The 23,076-nt window shown below is 39.3% G+C and overlaps 1 protein-coding gene across 4 annotated transcripts in view; it reads right to left on the bottom strand.

Moving 5' to 3' along the window:
• Positions 1–23,076, bottom strand: part of dlgap2a (discs, large (Drosophila) homolog-associated protein 2a) — a 156,799-nt gene that overhangs the window by 83,677 nt on the left and 50,046 nt on the right. The window contains exon 2 of one of the 4 annotated variants that reach the window (XM_072457265.1): positions 1,217–1,249. The exons of the other annotated variants lie outside the window; for them this stretch is intronic. The gene's annotated coding sequence lies outside the window, so the exon portion shown is untranslated. The remainder of the gene's footprint in view (positions 1–1,216; positions 1,250–23,076) is intronic. 4 annotated transcript variants of the gene reach the window in all.

Raw genomic sequence — 23,076 nt, 5'->3', positions numbered from 1 at the left:
AGCTGCTGTCTCTCGGTGGGAAGGTCACAGACACACAGTTATCGCACTCGATTTGATTACGTCTTAATCCAATCAAGCAAAAGCAGAGAGAGCCTCATTGATTTTTGAGATACAGAATAATGCTTATTGGGCTTGGAGGCACGAGGCTGGTTTCCTGCGCAAGGTTAAATCCACAGGGAAATATCATATCTGCCACTGAGCCCATTGCTCAACAACAACACATGAGCACTTTTGTTTCCGTGCACGAACTTCTCCAAAAAAAGAAAAAAAAGCTGTCAGCTCGGCTCGTATCAAGCACAAATTATGTTGCGTGAGGTTGCCGGGGACCTTTTGTTCGACTAGACGTCGAGCAACAATGCCCCATAACAGCTGAAAACGCAAGGACATTCCTTTCCTATGTGACAGTAATCCGTGGTGGAAAGTAGCAAAGTACAAAAGTAAAAGTACTTAAGTCATGTTTACAGTGGATACTTTTTTTCCACTTTGAGAGCAGTAATCTGTACTTTCTTCTCCACTACGTTTTTGAACTGGACAAAAAAGAAAATGTACTTTCTGTATAGTTTGAGGTTTGGGTTTGAGAAAACTAAAATATAAATGAAAAATGACTTGATCTGATAAGATTTAGTTGCTATTGTCGACCTAAAATCAGCCCAATTCTTAATCCAAGTCACTACATTTTACTCTAATAGTTTTTAAAATCTGTGTGGAATACCATTACTTTTTTACTCAAAAGTAAATTTTCAAACAGGTACTTCGATCCTTTTTTGTGATACTTTACCTTTTATTTCAGTTTTTTTTTTTGCCCTTGAGCCTGTCTTTCCCCACCACTGACAATAACACATGCAAAGAAGACAAGTACTTTATTTATGAATCAAATGGAGATGACCGATGCAACGCTTTTGAAATAGAAAGCCTGACACAGAAGCCCCCGCACGAGGTGACTGAATGAATCATATTCTCTGTGAGGCGAAGCAAGTGCAGTTTGAAAGCATCACATTCTTGAACTTTCAAGCTGTTGATCATGAAAGCGCAAAATAAAGATAGTCGACATCTTGCCACATACAAAAATATGCAGGGCCAGATCTGATGTCAAACGCCATGCACCACTGCGTTATGAGGGAGGCATTGTGAGTGGTGTCATTCCTGGTCTAGAACTACAAGCTGGAGATGAGGAGAGATGAGATAAGGCTATAAGGGGATGGAGAGGCCCACTCACCTTCTGGTTCACCACATAGTGTGCACTGAGATTCTAAACCAGAGAGAAGACAAGAGCACATTAATATATAGCGAGCGTGTGGGAGAGGCGGCATGTGTTTGTGTGGAGAAAATGTTAGCTAAGAATCACAATCAACAACTAAATATTTACACTAGTGCCTTTATCTGTAGTTAAAAGGGTAGGTTTATTTCTATTATGAATGGCTCATTTAAATACATCATTCAATCAACAGTGTTATATTGTTACTCTGTAATGTAATGGCATTGTAGCAAAGTTACTATGGACACAGTTGTATATTTAACAGGCGTGACATTGAATCTACAATCTATTCATGGGTTTCAGCTTCCTGTTTATAGACCCTTTAAAATATGTCAGAAGCGACAGAGGCGACTGGAGGCTAAATTAACATAACACACTATCAATAAGGTAAGGTAAGAAAATTTCTTACCTTGCGTGACGTAAGATTAATGTATACTTTTTTTTTAAACAAACAAGTATATTAAAAGAAGAAAATGGTTTACATGGGGATTTAAAATACAATATTGTTAATAGGTATGTTCTATTGTATCATAACTTTCATCTAAAGCAACATTTTGATGACTTTTGAGGCCATGTCCCGATACTCGCACTATGCTCTACATGCATTTTCTGTAAGTGCACAAAGTGTGTGAGTGCACAAGGGCGCAGGGAGGTAAACATGAGAATTAGGACAGTCTGCACTTCAGCGTGTTGTGAATGCAGTTCAGAAAATCAGCAGTGTAAAACAGCTGTCAGCCGTGTTGTTAAACTGCAGTTGAATTAATCACAGCCCCAGCTCAGTTTAGTTTGGACCATTTGTTGAATTTATTGGCCACAAACAAATAAGAGTAGGCCAAACGTTTTCACAGTGTCATATATTTATTTAAATATCATTCTTTTCCATTGTTTCCTGTTAGCTCTAAAACATGACAATGGAATGCATTGTGGGGAATGTCCACTTCTCTCCACACATGCTGGAAAAGAGAAAGCAGCCTGTGGTGAAGTGTGGGTCAAAACATTCTATAGAATTGGGACAATGATGCAATATTTGATTTTAAATTGTTCATTGCTATGGCAACAGTCCTAGTTTTTCATCATTCTGAAACCCATGGATAAAAAAGAAAGTTTTAGATAATCATTGTGTTGTCAGTATCAAGTATCAAGCCTTTGTTAGTATCAGCATCGAGTTGACATTTTAGTATAGCTCGTTACTGACAAAAGCAATGTGACTGTGTAAAAATACTTCATGAGGTTGCAAAAGAATAGAAAGTAGTTTGGATTAGTCTCAAAAAGAAGACGCAAAATCTTAGACAGCAGTAGCAAAACACACAACACAAAATATGGATAGTGTGTGTAGTTTGTTAACTTTTTTTGAGCTAATGTTCCCAATTGTACAATAATTCTATCCTTAAACCTTATTATTAATTATACACAACATAAGTCTACAGTAAGATTCCTTGTTTTGTTGGTATATTTTTGGTATTGTGGGCAGAAAGAACAACATGTACTCAGGCCTTCCCTCTCACAGATGGTTCAGAGCAGCTGTGCTATGTCAGTATCTGTCTGAGTCTGAGCCGCAACACTGACCAAAGGAAGCCCTGGTGTTTTTACCCTTCATCTAATCACCACTAATTAGAAGCCTCATTAATTCAACAGCCACCTTGTTGAGTTTTTGTCAGAAAATAAACTACTTTTGATGTAGCATAATACCGGTGCCCGGCTTATGCATTCTGACAGGGAGGGAGAAACGCCATCTAATTAAGTGAGGTCAACATTAACAAATTGAAGTTGCACACCTATTTATACAAGGTTGGGACCACACACATTTGGGCAGTGACAAATAGCAGAGGCCCAAAGAGAATTTACACATTTAATTAGTCTTTTTTACTTGCCATTCCCCACTGGGTAATTCCACTGAGTCAAAGCAATTTGCTCTATTAGTTTGCCCTGCCAGGCTTAGATTTAAAGCCCTTTTGGATTTGATTGTGTGTGCAGCCCCTATTGATTCCTGCCCATTGTATTTTTACAGTACGGGCAATGTTCCCGTCTCATTTGTGCTTGGTTTGGTGGTGCAAAGTGTGGGAGTTGTATAAAGGAAACAATATTTTTCCTAATTAAAGTAAGAAAGCGTTGAAAGAATAAAATGCAGAAGGAGCGGTTTTGTGGAACTTTAGATAAACAAAAAACAAAAAAATAATAACAGTAGGGATGAGCTATATGCCTTGTTCAGTAACACCCATTTATACAAATATAATATATATCAGTTCAACGATATTTGCCGCCATTATTTTTGGGGCGGTGCCAGAGTTTGTGTGCCTGAGTCTGTTTGTCTTCAGTGCACCAGACCTGTCTTTTTGAACAAACTAGAGAAGCTTTAGCGATATGTCACGCTGCCTCACCTGTGCCTTCACCTCCCCTCACCGCTCTGCTCTGCTTGATAAGACGAGCTGTTTTAAACTCTGCCTCTCCAGCAGTTCGACTTGCACAGCCCTCCACACCAGAACCACCTTTGCACCTCAGCAACTAAATTCCTTCATGTTTTTATTTTCTCCAGCACTAGAGCTCAAGGGGGAAGATTTCTACATATCATGATATAATTCTTAGTTGAAGTTCCTTCATTATTTTCTAAATGCAAATCATCTTCATAACTAAAATAGAAATAGAAGAGTAATTAGGTAAAAACATATGGCTGTATAATTACATAATCATGCCACAAGTGATATTATATCAGAGATAAATACATTCTGTTATTATTTAGACTAAAGTGGAAAGTGAATTTTGTGACTTCAACTTAGACAGATTTGTTGGCTTTGCTATGGATTTTAAAACCTACATATTAGCTTTTTTTACAATGTAATTTGGAAAGGAACAATAGTTTAAAATAAATAATAATTTCAAAATAAATATAAAAAAATGTCATATTTGTACTCATATTTGTCAAATCATATTTGTACTCAAATAACACTATTACAATTTGTTACTCAAGGCCAGTCACAATAGTACTTTTTGAAGTGAGTAAATATAGAGGATAACCGATAATATAGAAACTAATGTTATTAATTATTCTGAATGGACACTATCATTAAAAATATGAGCTGCAATGAATAAATAGCAAAAGGAAACACTTAAGTGGTTTGTTTGTATCTAAATGAGTCATAAGTCGAAGAGAAAAACATCAATAGTGGAAACAAAAAATACCCACCACAGTACATATTGAGCCACAAATGATTATTCCAAAATAATAATGATTGTGACAAGCTTACTATGTTACTCACTCTCTACCTGAACAGGCCTGACTTTTCCCATATCTAATTTCCAGTATTTTGCATAAAGACAAGCAGTATCTGTGTTATTATGGCGCTGATATGGTGCAGGCCGGGAGTAATCTTACAGACGGAAATGTGTGTCCCCCGGTGCTGCCTATCTCCAAACACAACACACAGAGCAGCCGGAGCAAATCCTTGGCCTTGATCTGATAATGTATTCATCCATAATTAAAGACTTCATTTGCATATCAAGCCGCCTTGCTCACACCTTCCTCATCGGTGGAGCTGCGTGATGCGCTGCAGATACAAGTGCTAATTAGCTGGTGCGAAAATATTTAATAAAAAAAAACAATACTCCGCAGAACTTGTCTCTGGGAGAAAGTTAAGTTTGGGAATGGTGCTGAGTGTGATCACAGGTGTGGAGGATGAGGTAGAACGGTTGACAAATAGACTCTCAGAATGCGTTTGGATTAAAAGTGGAGGGGCTTTAGACTGCGAGGCAAAAGCAATCTTATAGGGCAAAGTCAATAAGAAGTCAATATCAAACAGTTTGTAGTTTGCAGACAATCTCTCAGTAACCTGTTTCCATCATGCACTGAACCTCCTCTCCCACAAACCCGCAATTATGAGACCGAAGCGTCTTTACAAACGTGTGCGGTGGAAAAACGAGCCGGCGCTTAGTTGATATTAGAGTTTGTTTTTTGGTAAAGTGTGTGGAGAGGCGCTAATAAGTGTGCTCGAGTCTCAAAGCCAGTGTTCTCTTCCTCAGACTGTTGCCCCTTTACCTGTTTCTGTTTGACTGATTAAAATGAGAATTCAGCGTCAAAAGTGATTTCCAATTGCAGTATATGGGCCATAAATAAGTGGTTTGGATAAAGTAGCGCAGTTACATATAAGTCACATCATTGAATTTAATTAAAACAAATAAAAAAGATATGGCTAATCCACGCCTTTTTGTCCACCTATCAATCAGGCATTATTTTTATTATTTTATTCTTTTTTAATCATATTGTGCAGTATTATCAGCCCAGTTTAGCACACAAAGTCTCTGAGCAGGAGATGGCTGCACATCTGTCTCCGAGCACTGCCCCTGGTGAGAACAGGTGGTCCCAGTGGAGCTGATGTGGCACTTCTCTCCGGACTTCAGCAGAACTCAGGACGAGCTCTTCTGCTGCTATTGGGGCTAATTACACCCAGTGGTCACACGTGCTCCCACAGGCATGTCTTGTGTAATGCACTCTGCTTCAACATGCTCTGGTGTCAACTGAAGTATCAGCTGGTTAATATAATTTGCTGTACATCTCGAATTAATGAGGAAGAATGCGAATGCACTGATCTGGCAAGAAGACACTATTTAACATACACTACGGTAAGGCTGTGCATTTGATTGAATTTATACAAGTCTCTCCATGGCCTAGCACCAAAGTACATCTCAGACATGTTAGTACCATCTCAAACTCTGAGGACCTCAGGGACCGGCCTCATGCTGGTGCCCAGAGTCAGGACTAAACATGGACCGGCCTCCTGCTGGTGCCAGAGTCAGGACTAAACATGGACCGGCCTCCTGCTGGTGCCAGAGTCAGGACTAAACATGGACCGGCCTCATGCTGGTGCCCAGAGTCAGGACTAAACATGGGCCGGCCTCCTGCTGGTGCCAGAGTCAGGACTAAACATGGACCGGCCTCCTGCTGGTGCCCAGAGTCAGGACGAAACATGGACCGGCCTCCTGCTGGTGCCAGAGTCAGGACTAAACATGGACCGGCCTCATGCTGGTGCCCAGAGTCAGGACTAAACATGGACCGGCCTCCTGCTGGTGTCAGAGTCAGGACTAAACATGGACAAGCCTCCTGCTGGTGCCCAGAGTCAGGACTAAACATGGACCGGCCTCCTGCTGGTGCCAGAGTCAGGACTAAACATGGACCGGCCTCCTGCTGGTGCCCAGAGTCAGGACTAAACATGGGCCGGCCTCCTGCTGGTGCCAGAGTCAGGACTAAACATGGACCGGCCTCATGCTGGTGCCCAGAGTCAGGACTAAACATGGACCGGCCTCCTGCTGGTGCCAGAGTCAGGACTAAACATGGACAAGCCTCCTGCTGGTGCCCAGAGTCAGGACTAAACATGGACCGGCCTCCTGCTGGTGCCAGAGTCAGGACTAAACATGGACCGGCCTCCTGCTGGTGCCCAGAGTCAGGACTAAACATGGGCCGGCCTCCTGCTGGTGCCAGAGTCAGGACTAAACATGGACCGGCCTCATGCTGGTGCCCAGAGTCAGGACTAAACATGGGCCGGCCTCCTGCTGGTGCCAGAGTCAGGACTAAACATGGGGAATCTGCGTTTCAGTTTTATGCATCTAAATCTGGAACAGTCTTTCTGAAGATGTGAGACAGGCTTCTACTCTGGCAATGTTCAAATCTAATCTAAAAACAGTTTTTTAGCTGTGCATATGACTGAAGGGATTTTCTTTGCACTCTTCTCTTTCAAGTCCTAAACTGTTTTGTGATTTCTGTCATGTCTTGATGATTTAATGCATTTTTTTCCTGTTGGGTGAAGCACTTTGAATTGCCTTGTGTACAAATTTGTGCTCTATAAATAAACTTGTTTTGCCTTTCCTTAATTAAATTTTACTCGAGACTGAGATCCAGTCATTTCTAGTCTTCAATGATCAAACCTCTGTCAGTATGAGCATGTAGTTTGGGGCAAGATTCAGACATTGGACCAATAAATGTTATTTTGGAGGGTTAATAGCAATTATTAAAGGTCTAGTCCGTAGGTTTCATTTGTCAGGACTACTGTAGCGTGTAATAATAAGAGAGGGAAGAGACATTTGGTAAGGTGGCAACCAGACAGGTGCATCGCCCCAAACCACTACACCATCAGTGAAGACAAATAAAAAATCATAAAAGAACAATATGAGGAAAAACATAACTGACACATTCAATTTGAAACAAGCTTTTCATTATTGCCTGTGTCTGCATATCCATAATTGATTCATACTTAGCAGGGATGAGGCCAGCTCTTGACATCAAACAGCAAGTGTCCGAATCAAAATCAAGCCATCCATCCGATTTTGTGGATGAGGAGTGAGAATAGTGAACGTAACATCCAAACAGCTTTCCATTGTTGCTTGAGGCTCTGACCACAACAACGGCCATACCACTAAAATATTCATAGATGAGGGATAACACAGGTTAATTTGACAAATCAATCTATTGCTGCTGACCTTTTCAGTTTGACTGGCCAATTAGATTACATTTAGCAGTCAATACTAGCTTCCCCTGGGGATCCAATTCCTTCTATGCGTGTTATTTTCTGCCATTCAAGTAAATCTAATACAAAGTGATATCTGCAGTTTGGATTAATCAATAATTGTAAGAACAAAAAAATGATAATTGTGACAATTTTAGAAGCTAAATAAGTTAGATTCTTTCAAACTAATAATAATACTGTGCAGCACTTTAGAAACTGTTTATGTTTAAGAAATGCGGCTGGATATATTAGAAAAGTAAACAAGATGTCAAGTACCTTTTATCCAGCTGTTTATGTCAATTCAATTTTCATTCAGAAAGCTGGATTTTACAATAGAAGAAATGGTAATTTATTAGACACTGTGAATGAAATTAAATGAAGGATTCCCCTCTTTACGTTGATAATTGTGAATAGTTAATAGTAAAATCGTGTTTCTCTTTCTCACAATAACCATAACACTCTCCAGGTGCTGCACACTTGTCACTTATAATTGGATTGAATGGGTAAAAGGGAGAAATTCTTATAGAGCCGACAAGTAAACAAATCCACCCATATCAGTATGCAGCTGAGATCTGCTACGTAACACCAGTATGTAAAGCACCTATCCAAATGTTGTTGTTATTCTTTTGCACTCTTTCCACAGTATTGTGCTGGTATCAAACCTTTAACACAACAAGAACACTATTATTACAACCACACATACACGCCACTTCAATCACTCTCCCCTGGTTTTGATTAGGGTTTAAATAATTGAAAAGTGCTATTTCAAATGCACTTTAAGTATATTGTGGAATATGGATGGAAAAAGTGTAGCTACGGCACTTCCCAGTATACAGCATGAGTCCATTAGAACACATGTACACTCCGCAGGTTAATACATATATGCATGTATGTCACGAGTAGCCCTTAGTTCCTGCTGCGGCTGCTTGTTCAAGTGGAGAAACGTTTCATTTGGCACCTAGCGTCTAGGATTAGCCCGCAGCGCCGCGACAGACTGGAGGACAACGGGACGGCTGCACATGGGAAGATTCTGGACACAGAGCGGGGAGATCAGTCACAAGGAAAGGGACATCATTGTATTTCCAGCGTGCTGAAGGCTCTGGGGAAATGTCGGTACTCAAGGTGGCGGAAGTAAACGTTTTGAATGGAGGATTAGTTGGTTCTGGTCTTTTTGGTAGGGCAAATGTAGCGATGTCGCAATATAGGCAAATGCAATAGAAGTTATCGTAACTAACAAAATACATCCAAGGTCCTCCATGTGACAGAAATGTACATACATTAACCTTTTAACGACTTAGTTTTGGTTTTGACAGTCTCCGTTTTGAGTTTGTTTGTTATGTTGGTGTCAATAAAGTTTCAGATATCATAATAATATCAATATCGCAGTACTTAATAGTCATATAACATATTGCTATGTATTTTTGTGAGATAAAAAGCAGAGGAAATTGATCAACAATAATGGAAAGCAATAGTGAAAGTTGTGCTGAAGGAATTTAAGTGATGGATTTTCTAAATCAGGGGTAAATGCTCTTTTGTAAATATTTCAGTCACAATTGAATGTTGATAAATGCTCAGATAAATGGTGCATTGTCGATATATCATGTTTTAAAAGTGAGATTTACCCCTCGAATCCACACAGCATTGAAACCGGTGTAATTTAGTACTTTACTTAAGGAACATTTTAGGCATGTGTACTGAAGTAACTTTTATAGTGGGTACTTTTTACTTCACTACATCTGAGAGCAAGAATCTGCACTTTCTACTCTACTGCATTTTTTAAAAAGACTGAAAAGTAAAAAGTACTTTCTTGCTTTGGATGGTTATTTTTCAGCTCTTGTGACTGACCTTGTATTAGTACAGATTCTTCCTGTGCAATTCTAAATCCATTAAATGTTAGTGGGAACATTAACCGACCGTGACCATCATCATCAATACAAACCAACAAAAAATAAACCAGCAACAGTAATGAAAAAAGACGGAGGACTTTTTGTTTGCCTTTGTCATCTCAATTTGCTGGTTTTCTCTCGGGTTTGGATAAATATTTTAAAATGGAGGAATAACCTGAGACGGTCTGTGGGTGACAAAAACAGAGAAAATAGAGCAAAAGGTTGAAAATATGATGGAGAGCTGAAGTGAAAGGTGTGCAGACAGCGGCAGACTGGTGCAGCAGGAGGATATTGATGGGCCTCGTCACGCCCCGCTTAACTTGTGTTTTACTAAGGCATCTATCAGCTCGTACTGATGCCACACTTGTGGAGAAAGGGTGGTGCATGTCTGTCACTTCCATGTAACCTCTAGTAAATATGCTTTTAGGTGTTCCATTTAACAGCAAAGCAATGACATTTCTCAAAACAGCAAAATACTAATCATGTAAGTTTATTTGAACATAATTCAAAATGCTGAGATGATGATGATGATCTACAAACTATTTCTTCCCTTCCAAAAATGTTGAAATATTCTAAACAGCTGTTAGCACCAAGAATACTAATAAACAATGAAAATTATCTGGAAGAAATCTATAATTCATAAACATGCTAATTACTCCTCTGTTGACAAGACAATGTCATGGAAACATACATAATAATATCGGTGTAAGAAATATCAGTCTAGCAAGGCTAAAATATTAGACTGATATTTCTTACACCGATTCAAATCATTGTTCATAATTAAGGAATATTTATGCTTAATAATGATGTAAATGGTCTGTTCAACCACAAAGACAATAATTGTGTTACTTGTGTTACTTTTTTGAACCTTTAGTGGCTATTATATTTCTTGACACATACAATGACACATACACTTTAAAAAACATGATTTTGGTTCTGCGTATGAAGTCAGGCTGTTATGAGTGAATCATATGAAACATGCAGATTCACAGTACCTGTGTTTTTGACAAGTATCAAAGGTGTACCAAGAATATGTTCTGGCATAAATCTAACAGATGTCAGGAAGAAAAGACTCATTCATTATGTGCTTAGCAGCAGCTTGAAGCCCATTCAATGTAAGATGGTGAGCCGCTATAAGAAAAAAAGCCTTCATATATATAACAAGAGTCTCACCTGTGCCTGAGGTGAACGCTGGAAGATGGTGGCGTTAAGAGCACATAATGAGCCATTTGTGAAGAACATTTTCTTTATTGTTCACTTTGATTGCCCTGTGACTGGTTTTCTAGGTGTTAATGTGATACTGTGGAGAGATTGACTTGTTTGAGTTGTATGTTTGGTGTATTCAATTATTTCCCATTGATTTTAACTCAAATGAGCCTGCTGCTTAAAAGAAAGAAGATTATACAACAAAAAATATTTTCTACTGCCTAGAAAACAGTTCTCTTGGAACATGTCCGGATGCTCACACTAGACCTGCTATTCCACCTCAAGTTTAGTCAGAAAAAGGTATAGCGTTATGCAGAATTGTATCTTATTTGACAGTGAAATCAAATGTACAAATGCCAACTTCACTGGTGGAGGACAACCTGCTTTTCTCCATTGTGTTATTATTGTTTTTCCAAGAAGACTCCACAGTATGGAATCTAACATGTCTATTATGCATGTTTAATTAGGTGTTTCTATTACAAAATATTAAAAAGTTGGGGGGGGGGAAAGGAATACAGGAAAAGCAATTATATCTTTTTTGGAGTCAGACCTGTATTTTACAGTTAGACCTGTATTTTACAGACAGACCTGTTTTTACAGTCAGCTCTACACTCTGCAGCCTTCCTCGAGCGGGAGAACTACCAAATGGATTGGAACAACGCTAAGGTCACAGGCACAGAGAGCAACAACTACCGTCGTTGGATCAGGGAGGCCATCGAGATCTGGAAAGGTGCCCACCATACTGAAAATCTGAAATATATCTCACAGCTTGGATACAGTTCTGAAGAAGTGGGATTGCAGATGGACCTGTTGTCCTACTGCGCCAAAATCTGTTTAAATCAGCTGCACAGGCATGTCACAGCAACACCAAGTGACACTTTTGTGGAAGGCAGCAGAGTGCAGTCAAAAATGTCAAAGTACGACTCGAGTCTGACCAAAAGAAATCCTTAAGAACCTAATCAGATAATGATTCTATTATTGTAATGTAAAACAAACAAGTCATTTATTCAAATAGACATGACAAAGTTAGGAGAATATTTAATATATGTAAATGTTTCCGAAAGCGCAGCCTTGCTTTGTGATGCATCTTTTATATTAGTGACTCGTCAATCTACTCACCACGCTTATGCATTCAGTGCTGCAGAAATCATTAAGTGTTGTGTAATGATGTGGATGAAGTCAGATGATGATCTAATGCTACATGAGCAGAATTGCTGAGGAATCAATGCGAGCGCTGGCCCTCTGCAGTGACCAGCTCTGCTCCATGTCGCCCGGCCGCCCCTGGACATGCGTGTAACGGTGGCGCCGCTCAATAATAACGGAGCACATGGCGGCACAGGAGACAAACTGTCATCCATGAAAGTAATCAGCCGGGTCAGTGACAGTGGTGCCGCGGCTCTTGTCTGCTATTCTTATTCACTTACTGCTACTGTGGTGGATACAGAGCAAATAAGACACAGGAAGTAGCCATCTGCACCAAGGGAAATATATACTGTACACCTCGATTTGGGTCCAATTTTCTCTAGCTTGTTGTGGTAATTTTCTTTTATTAACAAGGCACAGCATTGCAAATGATCTCAGGCATAAACTGAAGAGAGCAGATTGTTTGAGATTGCATGGGGGAGCTGAAGTGAAGCTGTTTTTCAAAGTGTTGATAATAAGATTTGGAATTGGTGTGTTAGGACAGAGCCATCAATAATACATTTTAATTGGGATTCCTGTTCATAATTTGTGCCATATTAACCAGTGATGCTTTTCAGTACAGATTAAGTAACTAAAAAGGGTGAAAAGCCAATGTATTGTTAGTCTGACATTCCAGAAACAATGGAGGTTTGAGCTTGGAAGAACATCCATCTTAAAAAACAAATTGGTAGGCAAATCAGGACCAGGACACAGAGCAGTTGTTGAATATGTCTGTATGTATGTATATCACTTTTTATTTAAAATATAACTATACATGTATCCAACATGGACAATAATTAAGAAATACAGTCAATACATTGTAGTATGTTCTAGGGAGTAGGCTGAACTCAAAAACTTTTTAAATCCTACCCTAAAATAATTTTAAGCAGACATCATAATCAGACACGTGTAATCAAGAAAGTCCAGAAATTTAGGCTCAAATATTAAAGGTTTAGCAACCCAGTAGTGTAGATATAACACATAATCAATTAGTTGGATTATAGAACAGTAAAGTGTTGAACATTAACATGCAATAATAATAAAATGTAGAAATTAAATTGGAGTGAAAAAACATTTAGTCTAATTTTAGTCCTAAAACATTTTTTGGCCTAATTTTACAATCCAATCCCCAAAATATTGTATATTGTAAATACTGTAAATATGTGTCTACTTTTTAGTACTTTTTAGGTGGTGTATGGTCTAACGAGATAGCACTTTTAGACAGTGCCTCTCACTTGGACAAGTTTTGTTCATACAGCAATGCACAAAAAGACTCCAGAGGCACAGTGTCAGCAGGCATCATAGCCATCAATCCATTCTCACTCCCCCAAGATGATGTCATTGGCACTCTGCCTGGTCAGTGGCCCGCTGGACAGGAGGGATGGAGCTCTCATTAGCTCCTGTCTCGATTTAAAAGGCTGTGATGCTCATTTTGTATTCCGTGGACACAGTTAGGAATTAGTCAAAAAATAAATCATCAAATCAAATCAATTTATTTTTGTAAGGCCCAAAATCTCAACAACAGTCGCCTCTGAGGGCCGAATCAACAATGTCTGTGGTGGCGATGGAGTCAGACAAGAAAAGAAAACTCAAACTCAATCAAGATCAGATAACACGTATCGTATGTGGAGTATTAATACACTTTAAAGTAATTTAGGTGTGAATGCATTACACTAAGTTTGGTTTCTAGGGTCATAGAAAGCGGCGATGACTCCCATGGGGTAAACAAGCAATAGTCACACATTTTCATCATAGTAAAGCTTGTCAAGCAAGCAATTTCACACAGGAGCCACTCCAAATCGACTTTTCATAATATCATGATCCAGTGATATGCTTTGGCACCTGGTAAAGCCGCACGGCCCCACACCTGGCGTCTTGGCTCCTGCTGGGACGGGACGGATCTAATGTTGAAACTGTAGGGATTTTTTACATTTGACGTCAACTATCCAGAACAGAATATTATGGTAAATGTCCCAGAATAGGGGTAATGGGCCGTGAGATGAAAGCAAACAACGCGGGCCCAGACTCAGTCGGTTCGATGTGTCTAACACCTGGTCAGCCTTGTCACTTAACGCCATCTTGGATCAGCGCCGGAGCCTTCTGTCTGTTAGCAAAAAGCATCCGGGGAAATGAGCTAAATGATCCAAGATGAAACAGCTATCAAGGGCAAAAATGTACTAGCAAAGCAGAGATAATGTAATAAAAGTTCAGTTCTCACAAGAGCTGGTTTGTGAATAAATAGTTAACTGGCTGTTGTTTTGATTGTCTCATGAAAATGTCATTGCTTTGCCTGGCAGTGGGACATACTGTATGATTTAAATGTATGCATCTTGTATTGATCCAATTACAAGCACATTTATGGCAAAAAAATACTTGCTTCCACGGAGACTGTTGAAGTGTTGTGTCATTTTGTGGAACATCCCAGGTAAAACAATAAAATTTCCATGGAGAATACAAGGTTACACTCCTAGTTGGGGCTTTTACTTGTGAACCTTTTCTGGTCTCACACTATCCATCTTTCATTGACAGGAAAAACTTTCAGAAAAATGACCTCTTGCTCTTTTACTTGTAGTGGCGAATACTACAGCCTTTTGAGAACTGCATTCTTATATAAAAAGTGAAGAACTACCAATCTAAAACAAGCTGACAGCAGGGAGTCCCACGCACACCTCGAATAACATTTGGAAAGAAATGCCACCAAAATGTGATAACAGAAGGCTGGGACTCTATCACTGCGCTGGGTGAACGTGTTAATACACTACATTGAGCACATGTAGAGCCGTAATCATAAACACTATGATTTGACTCGGCTGAGGAAAGAGTAGAGAGAACGCAAGTGTGATGGGCCGCAGTCAGGCAAGCATTATGCCCACACTCATGCTGCATAAATCATGGTGGATGCTCCGGAGCGAGGTGTTTGCGGGTAACATATTGACTACATTAGGCACTGTTTGTTGAATGGATGGAAACAGTCGTGTCAGTGTTGAGTGGGTGAACATGTGTAGTGTGACATTATTATTATTATAACTGAACGCCGCTGCCATCACACCTCTTTAAAGTGTGTCTGGGTTAGTGAACGACAAAGTTCACTCACGGGGTAAATGCTTTCAGACTTTTTTTGAACAGCAATTTTATTTCACAGCCAAGCCAGAGAGGTTATTTTGGAAATCCCTTGTGATGCTTTTCGATCCATAACTGTACATTAGCGCAATGTTGCAATTCTCAACAACTAAATACTTGATCTCTGTCCTCACAGTAGCCTAGCAACCACCATTGAGTATGTTTTTTTCCCTTTTTTTCCACATCTGCAGTGTCACAGATTCTCAAGGAAATCCGAAAATTAAGAAAACTAAATACTTCAGAATAATGACATCGTCTATTAACTTGAAGACAGAAATGAACATGAAAGTAGTAGTAGCCATTGAAAAACTAGAGATCATGTATACTTCTCAAAATAAGAACAAAAAAACTAGCAATGCAGTTGTGTGAATACCCAGTAGTCACTCGAGACTAGTGGGTTTAGAAGACAACTCGTTGCCATGACGACGGGCGAGGAAAGAAGGAGGACGGAGGTGTTTGCCTGCGGTGTCTCCTATACCCTACATGTGTATTCCAAGTGTCTCCCCTCTCTCTCTCTCTCTCTCTTGGAGCACATGCGTTAAAGCTAATCCTGCGCCATCCAGCACCAAGACTGATGTAATGTGGCCCACTTACATTCCAGATGGCAGATAGAGGAGGAGGTTACACATTCTCATCAAACTCCCATGTTTGAAGCTTGGATAAAAGAAAATATGAAAATTGTCAAAACATAGTCTGTGCTGCAAAAAAAGAAAAAGAAAAAAACTCAAACAAAAAAAAGAAAATTGTCACAAAAATGGTCAACCTCAATAGCCACAGTTATAGAAAATGCAATAAATATAAGCCTTAGAGGCCCTTTTTAAAACTTCATCACCTCAACAATGTATCCAGCCATATTTATTTTTCCAACATGCTCAGATTAAATCGTTCATTCATTACAATAGCTATTTACTTTGCAAATGGGCAAAGGGCCTCAGCAGTTGCGCATCTGACATATGAAAAAGTAGCACTCCAGCCTGAATGTGTCTCTATAAAAAGTCCAACTGTTCCCTCAGCATTGATCCCTAAGCCCTTTGGATAGATGGGTAGTGGTGTGCAGCCAGTCATGAACTCCTATGGACCCATGTTCGAGGAATAACGGTTTACACTGGCCACCCAAGTAGTAAATCTAAACCGATCAGGCAATAAGATTATGTTGTAGAGTAAAATGAAAATGAAATATACCGTATTTTCCGGTCTATATGGCGCACTTAAAAGCCTTTCATTTTCTCAAAAACAACAGTGTGCCTTAAATATGGATTAATTAATATCTCGCAACAACTGCCAAAAGATTACGAAGAAAAGCAGGTAACTTTCCACGCATACTGCAGAAACAAAATCACTGAAAAGAAGATCCGGCCAGAGCACATCACCAACATGGACGAGGTTCCCCTCACCTTTGATATCCCCGTGAACCGCACTGCGGAGAAAACAGGGACCAGAAGGGTGTCTATACGCACCATAGGGAACGAGAAGTCATCCTTCACTGTAGTTCTCAGTTGCCAGGCTAATGGCCAGAAACTTCCACCCATGGTCCTTTTCAAGAGGAAGACTTTGCCAAAAGAAAAGTTTCCGGCCGGCGTCATCATCAAAGCAAATGGATGGATGAGGAAAAGATGAGTGAGTGGCAGAGAGAAATTTACGTCAAGAGACCGGATGGCTTTTTCCACAAATCTCCATCCCTACTGATCATGCGCACCAAAGCTGTCAAAAACCAAGTGAAGCAAACTAATTTGGTGCTTGCCATCATTCCCGGTGGATTAACTAAAGAACTCCAGCTGCTAGATATTGGCATCAACAGGGCGTTCAAAGTTAAACTGCGAGCTGCGTGGGAACAGTGGATGACAGAAGGCGAACACACATTCACCAAGACAGACAAGACAGCGCCGGGCGACTTATGCCACTCTCTGCCAATGAATCGTGGATGCCTGAGCTAAGGTATCAACTGTGGTCTGAGCTTTCACGAAGGCCGGAATCCTCACTGAACTACCAGGAAACAGCAACGGCACTGACTCGAATAATGACGAGGTGGATCCGGGGATGCTGGATGCTGTAATTGCCCAACTGTTAAACATCTGAAGATGAAGAATTTGAGAGTTTAGTGGACGAGGAATTAACTGAAAAAGTGAGTGTATTGTGCTGTATTTTATGTATTATAAATGAACAATTTTGAGTTATTGTGAATACGCTAATGTTTCATTTAGCAGTATCAGACTGTGTTGTATTTTACATGTTGCAACTGAACAAGGCTGGGAATTATTGTGAATACGCTTATTAACGTTTGAACAATGTAAAAGTGTATAAATGTATAAAGTTCAACTGACTGACTTATCTGACTGTTTTGTTTCGCTTAATGTGCCTTATAGTCCGGTGCGCTTTATATATGAAAAATGACCGAAAAAAATCCCTTATAATCCAGTGCACCTTATAGTGCGGAAAATACAGTAAGCTGTGTTTATGGAGATCTACTGAAACTATCCATTAATATCACAATTTGGCCTTTGACAAACCCAATCAAACCATTACACTCTTTTTCCCATTATTCTATTTTGTAATAAACCGACTTGGATGACAAAAGGTTGTTACCATATCCCATGATGGCTGAGTGGCAGGCACTTTAAACTTACAGCAAGAAAGTCCCGAGTTTGTTTCCCAGAGCGAGAGAAGCCTTTCTATATATATTTTTTTCTCACAAACACAATCTCATTCATACACTATATGTTTTTTTTGTGGAAGTGGAGCACCTGGAGGAAACCTACGCAGACACAAGGAGATAATACAAACTCCACACAGAAAGGCCCCACACCGCTCGGGAGTCAAACCCTTGACCTTCTTGCTGTGGACCATGCATGGGTTTGCTTTGGTTTACCCCATTTTCCAACATACAGAATATAAAAATTACTCTTAAAAGATTCATAGTCTTGGCTAAACGTAGCTCCAAGATTAGTCTCTGGAGACATGACAGACAGTATGGGTCAAATGCAGGGGATCGATTTGCTTATGGGATCAATAAAACACTTACGAGTTTGACTATACAATGTAGACGAGATCTGTTATTCACTTCACCAGCAGTGGTCATACTGATATGTCTGAGTCAAATACTCGCATTGCTTTGTGGCCCTTTTTTACTCAGATCTATACTCGACGAGACAGACTTTCACTGCAGCCACTTAATAGAGTCCTCCAAAATGACCTGTGTGGTATATTAAGCCTGACTTTGTATTTGGATGGCCCAGGTTAACAGGGTTTAACTAGTGGGCCGACAGCGCCGAAGTCCATCATAGCTGTCGTTAAGGAGCCATGACTAAGTGGGAGTTGGGGACACCTCCGGTTTTATAAGGAGACTTGGGTCGTTTGCCATTGTAGTGCTGAATCTAAAGTGTTTGGAGTAAAGCAAAGAAAAGGGGAAATATATTCAGTGAGTAGGATTGCTTTTATTCTTATAACTTTGGATTATAGTTAGCTGCTTTCCGTTTTATTAATGATTATATGGATGAAGAATTACATTTTCTAAAGTGCAGTCTGGCAGCTGTGAAAACTTCCTGAAGGGACTTACACGCACACACACAAAACGGCTGTGGCATTTCAAAAAAGCCACGGCTATTTATTTATTTTTTGACCAAAGGAGCTGCAGGACAACATTTTAAAATTGCCTTTTAAATAAAACATAGAAGAGCAATTACTTTTAAGAGTAAGTAAAGGTATATTTTCATATCTGGAGGATTTGAATATCTATTTCCAGGGAAACACTGCATACATTTTATAAGAAGGAGATAAAATTGCAAGCTGTCATCCTTATTAATCATACATCCCTTTGGGGAGGGCAGAAATAGGGCCTAGTGATGATCAGCAGCTGGAACGTATTGCGGCGATCTGTCAGGAGTGAGGGCTGGCCTTGGACTCCCAAGGATAAAACCAAGGAGTGAAATAGTCAACTGAGGCTGCAAGAGGCAAACACAAACTTAATCGAGGCAGTGATTTTCAGGACAAGTCCAATAAAGTTGTTGATGTAATAAGTTTGTCAAGATATTTAATTGGCTTATTATCACTAATAATAGGATTATACACATCCTGTCCTAATATGTGACTGAGATTAAAAAGCACTGCAGATTGTTTTCATTATTGGCATCCCACTTGACTTCAGAACCAGATGAGACACAAGAAATGGACACCTTTGAGCATACGTTTGGCAGCATACAAAGAAATTGGACTAAAATTACAACTGACATTTTAAAAATTGAAAAACTAAAAAAAAAAAAATTACATTCTAACTACCAGTAAATTTGAAAATGGACAAATTTAACAGGCTTTGCATTAAATGGGATGATGATGCATGACTACATACTTGGGACTAAGTAAAATGTTTGAATGCTTTCTCGCTTATGTTAAATAAAAAATAAATAAAAAAGTCCTGTCCTATATGCTTAAAATAAACTAGAAGAACCCTTACCGTCGGTAGAACACATGAAAATGATGGATAGAGTAGTCAAATCTAGTACAAGCATCATCCTACAACATTATTGACATACACTCTTGAATTAATACCCATCATGCTCTGCTGTTCTGTCTGGACTGATTTAATTTATGGAAGGTGCATCAATGCCCCATGAGTGAAATGTGCCTGGGATTCACATGTCGATCAGCATCTGAAACTGCTGCAGCAGAATATGATTCTAATCAATGGCATAATGGCCAAGACCTAATCAGCTAGGCAGGAGCCACGACAACAATGCCTACCATGATGGGGGTAAATACGTCTGCAGGGAACCTTTCTGTGAGCCACTCAGAAACAACGTACTAACACAATAGAAGGCCTTTGTGATAATAGTATTTTGATAAGGCAAGAATGAGTAGAATCTGCAAAAGGAAAAACGTTGTCCATCCAGTGAAATCTCATAAAACAAAAGAGTCTGATAAAAGCATGTGTCAAAAAGGTTGACAAAACAAAAGGTTAGGCTGTTTCTGTTTCTTAGTGAAGGCTTGCTAGTTGGTTTTGTTCATAAGAAATCATAACATTTAAAAGGGCTTATAGGTTAGAGATGGAGGAAGTGTGATTTGTATCAGGAAAAATGGTAGTAAAGTGAGAAAAAACATTAATGAAAAAGTGTGTTCACAATTTTTCCATCTTTAATTTGTGATAAATAACAAATGGTATAAAATTATAAATTGTTTAATCCTGAATACACTATAGTAAGTATTCAGAATAGGGTAATCTTATTGGACCATGTAAAGTAATAAGTTTAATGCAGGTATCACATTTTCTGCAACAACACTGGGTAGTGTCAGTTAGAATTGTTCAAGACAGTACATAAACTCTTACTTGACAAAAAATGAGTTAATCTTATCCCGGTGATTAAGTCCACAAGTAACAAAAGATTTCGATTGATATATTTCATGATTTGGTTTCTTGCACTTATTCTCCAGATGACATGTTTTTAATTTTTTTGTCATCTATCCTTTGTAAATACCAGATTTTGTGCATTACTAATGGTTTATCCTTTCACTTACATCGACTCAAATTAGAAATCATTTGTCACGTCTAACTTGAGTCGTCGTAGTTTCCCTTCATACCTTTTACTTTTGCTTGAGTCATTTCTTAAACAGCTTTGTAGTTTTCCTTGACAAACATTATTGTGTATTTATTTTTAGTTACCATTTCAGTCTTCTCCACCCACTCTACTCTAACCTGCAAGATATAATTAGTCTTCTATAACAGATTATATATAGCACGACCACGCAATTCAGTGCAGACCTTAGTGCATTTAAGAGTGCTATCATAAAGTAAATCATTTGGCACAACAACACCATGTCTATTATGTCTAGAAATACTTTGGAGTCCTATTATAGATGCAAGCTTCCACCAAACCCAGCGGACATGTTGAGCTCTACCTTCATATGCCTGCTAATGAAAAAAGACCAATGCCCATCTGCACGCTGCATCTGTTCGCAGAAATCCGTCTGACGGTTCACAGAGCTCCCCCTTCCTCCTCCTCGCTGTTGTCATTCACTGATGCTGTACTCATTTGGCAGGCCCGTCCAACACGTACACGCGTAGCTGTCCTTGTCTCGCAACTTTAAGACGCCGCCGCATCTCGCAATAAGCTGTCTCTACAACAACAAGCAGATGCGAAGTTAGCGAATCAAGGCGATATTCAGTATAGAAAGTCAAATGTAATTATACTTATACTATATACAATCTACTTAGTATTGGCATCTGCCCCAGTCAAAGTGATCACACACAATTTCTAATTTATTACCATCTGTAGGTCAGATGTTGTAATCCTATCAAACATAATGAGGGGTATGAAGCTTCTACTTAGATAACATGTGTTGGTCAAATAAACATGAGGATGAGTAAAATATGGTGAAACATAAATATAGATTGACTTAATTTTGACCCTGTAGTCGTGCCCAGACTTAAAATAAGCATTTTCTAGTCCGGAGGTAAATGTTGCCTCCAGTTAGCTCCATATAGTTCTTACTGATCAAGCATTTTAATACTGACTCTGTATATCTGTGATGGAAATAGGAATGTCAAGATTATTCGGTTATTCACAAAATAATCAAGATAACTAAAAATTTAAGATTTTGACAATTTTGGAAGCAAAATTAAGTTATTTCAGTTAACTTAAAAAAAAGTACACCTAAATGTATATAGTACTTTCATGTGGCTTTTTATTTCACAATAACTTTATTCAGAAAATGTGTTTTTATGAAGCTGGTCACACTATGTTGCAGTTTTTCACTTTAAACTGCAACACGCAAACTCAAGTGAAGGACCATCTTACAACTTTACTTAGCCTTAGTTGGTAATAACCGTGCGGCTTCAAGTCCATCACTTCTAGACCATCGCTGGCTCCTCTCAAGGAAAAGAGAAACCAGCACTTCTTCAACCTGACGCGGTCAGAGCCAGAGCTCCAGACCCAGTGGCCCATGTTCTTTCTAACAAGACCCCTGCAAAGGTGAATCCCTGGAGACGTCAGCTCCATCAATGCGGACATACTGGCTCATCTCTTAGTATCAACTTTAACTCTAACACACACCTAGATAAATCTAGAACAATCACATCTAGTGTCTCCACCTGTCAATGACTAATTTGCATATTCCGTATTCATACTTGATTCATATTAATAGGATAAATTATTTGGTCAATAAATCTTCATAAACCACAGTTGGGAAAATGTTCGTTCATTTCCAGCTGTTCTCACAAACCATCAGATGAACTTTTTTAATGAAATAATTTAGATATTTGATTTGAGAATTGGTAATTTCCTAAAATAGGCTGGTGCCCCACATAACCTTTAAAATACACTAAATAAACATACCCACACTCGCATGCTGCAAGGCATGTTTGAAGACTTCAAAGATCCAATTGTCAATATTAACTTTGAATGTCACCCTCTATTATAAGAGGGAGGACACTACAGTACTTGGACTGGTAGTGATAATATTACTATGTAACACATTTAACCTCCCATGCCATATCAATGGCATGGAAGAAATTATCTCTTATTCTTATAGTATTTGAACCTAATGATTAATAATGACAGCTTACTAATCTTTCATCCAGTCTCTAGGTGTCAATACCAAACATGTGCATCTCAGTGGGATCGCAGCAGCTCCATCTGGCCCCATGCCTCTGCCTCTTCTGAGTCAGCAGGGCCCTGGCTCCAGACACCACTATCCACAAAGAGTAACGTCTATTATTTCTCATAAACAAGCATTACATAAACACATTATCAAAACTGTGACCCCAGTGAGAAAGCTCCCAAAGTGAGGATTGTGTTTGCTCAAAGCTCTACATGTGTGGCGTGTGGAGTGACGGACTCCTGTGTCGAGTGCATAATCCATGTCACGTTCTGAGTTGCGTTCCTGCCAAATTGGCTTGATCAGGATCTGGCATTGTGTCATGCCCATGTCACATTGATGAGTTATCTGA

Source organism: Eucyclogobius newberryi, unplaced genomic scaffold, assembly GCF_026437365.1.
Source record: "Eucyclogobius newberryi isolate DKJ021-1_F unplaced genomic scaffold, fEucNew1.0.hap1 SCAF_21, whole genome shotgun sequence".
NCBI lineage: Eukaryota > Metazoa > Chordata > Actinopteri > Gobiiformes > Gobiidae > Eucyclogobius > Eucyclogobius newberryi.
Note: the sequence above shows the minus strand (reverse complement) of the source record. Positions and strands in the feature narration are given on the sequence as shown.